Source organism: Anomaloglossus baeobatrachus, chromosome 9 (assembly GCF_048569485.1).
Source record: "Anomaloglossus baeobatrachus isolate aAnoBae1 chromosome 9, aAnoBae1.hap1, whole genome shotgun sequence".
NCBI classification, from domain to species: Eukaryota; Metazoa; Chordata; class Amphibia; order Anura; family Aromobatidae; genus Anomaloglossus; species Anomaloglossus baeobatrachus.
Window position 1 is genome coordinate 17,501 of NC_134361.1, and position 2,541 is coordinate 20,041.

Consider the following 2,541-nt stretch of genomic DNA (forward strand, 5'->3'; position numbering starts at 1 on the left):
ATTTGGTTTTCTAATCTATATGGATTGAGATTAAGAGCATGTAGCTCGAAACGCGTAATCCCTGTCATCTTATCTCATCTTCTATGGGGACCTTTTTATACTTCTGGATATGATCCATATCTGTTTTATTATGGAAATCTGAATAAAAATCAAGTTTTACTATACATCTTGGACACGAGTGCTGGATTCTTTCCTTTTTCCTGGAGTTCCCTGGCCGGGCCGGTCTCACCGTGCACCTGTCCCTCATCGGAGTCTCCATTTGATCTGGGTGAGCTGATTTTTCCTTTTTTCCCATCCAGGACTGTATGCAGAAGTTTTTTGCCCACCAAAAAAATGACGTGGGCTTCGCCATATTTTTGTATGCTAGCCAGGTACAGCAGGCAGCCACGGGCTGCCTCCAACCCCCAGTTGCCTATTTGTACCCGGCTGGGAACCAAAAATATAGGGAAACCCGTTTTTTTAATTGTTTCACTTATTTCATGAAATAATTAAAAAACAAATGACGTGGGCTTCGCCCCATTTTTGTATCCAGCCGGGTACAACTAGGCAGCTGGGGATTGGAATCCGCAGCACAGGTTAGCCCGAGGTTTCTGGGCGCCTCTGCTGCGAATTTCAGTCTGCAGCCACCTCAGAAAATGGCATTTTCATAGAAGCGCCATCTTCTGGCGCTGTATCCAACTCTTCCAGCACCTGCCTGCTATACCTGGCTAGCATACAAAAATATGGCGAAGCTCACGTCCTTTTTTTGTAGTTTTTTGGCAAAAAAAATAAAAAGGCTTCCCTGGATTTTCCATTGCCAGTGAAGGTAACACCAAGCAGTGGGGGTTAGCAGCCAGTAGCTGCTTAGATTACCCTTAAGCTAGCAATACAAAAAAATGCAGCGGGAGTCCATATATATTTTTTTTAATTATTTATTTAAATAACTAAAAACAAAATGGGCTTCCCTGTATTTTGATTGCTGGACATCACAGTGCTGTAAAAATAAATCTTTAAAAAAATGACGTAGCGCTCCGCGGTATTTTTGATTCTCAGCGCAGATAAAGCAGACAGCTATGGGTTGCCACCCCCATCTGCCTGCCGTTACCTTGGTTGGCAATCAAAATACAGGGAAGCCCATTAATTTTTTCTATTTAAAAAATAGTAAAAAAATAATGACGTTGGGTCCCCCCATTTTTGATAGCCAGCTAGGGTAAAGCAGACGGCTGTAGCCTGAAAACCACAGCTGGCAGCTTTACCGTGGTTGGGGATCCAATGTGGAGGTCTCCTCAGGCTCTTTTTTATAATTATTTTATAAATATTAATAATTACACAATAAAAGTAGGGTCCCCCCAAATTGGATCACCAGCCAAGGTAAAGCGGACAGCTGTGGTCTGGTATTCTCAGCGTGGGAAGGTCCATAGTTATTGGGCCTTCACAGTCTAAAAGTAGCAGGCCGCAGGCACCCCAGACGTGGCGCATCCACTAGATGCGCCAATCCTGGTGCTTCACCCCAGCTCATCCCATGCACTGGTGCAGTGGCAAACGGGGTAATAAATGGGGTTGATACTATCTGTAAAGTCACCTGAGATCAAGCCCAGCCATTTGTGATGTCATGGCGTCTATTAGATACCCAACATCATAAACTGTCAGTACTAACAAAAAAAAAAATCGACAAAAGAAATTTATTTGAAAAAACAGTCCCCAAAACATTTCCTCTTTCACCAATTTATTGTAAGAAAAAAAAATAAAGGGGTCGCACGACGACTCTGGACCGTCTAGAATATGGGGGGGAGACACTCAGGGAACGTATCCCCCATTTTCTAGGAGTGTGGAACCTTCATGTGAGGAGTGTGGGTGCAATGAATCTGCACTCACTCTCCCCGGGTCCACAGCAGCAGAGTCCATGTCGTAATGGTTGCTACCAAAGCTGCAATGCCCTGCTCATGAGGTAAGGGCATGCCTAATCAGCAGAAGTACTGTAGAGGAAGCTCTGCTCACTGGTATATAGGTGCTCAGAGGTAATAATAGATAAAATTAGTGAGTAACCTCGGCACTCTAAATCTCCCAGACTAAGTCACAACGGATAGTAATGCAAAATCACTCTTTATTGGTCCGTATTAAGAAAAAAATTTTTTTCATAAGCATATATGTTTACAAATGACGTTTCGGCCTGAGCCTTCGTCAGATTGGACTTATCTGCATGTAATCATGAAAAATGACAATAATCAGTATCACATGCTGAATGAATTTTTTTCTACGCTTTTTATACAAGAAAATGCCATGGCAGATGACATGACCAGTGATGCCATAAATTCACCCTTGAATATTACCTGCTTAACCCAGCAGGAAGTACGCCGCCGCCTCGAAATCACTAAGGTTGACAAATCTCCGGGCCCGGATGGCATACACCCCAGAGTACTACAGGAATCGAGGTTCTGTGATAGATAGACCATTATTTTTAATCTTCACAGATTCCTTAATAACAGGGTCAGTACCGCAGGACTGGCGCATAGCAAATGTGGTGCCAATATTCAAAAAGGGGACAAAAACTGAGCCGGGAAA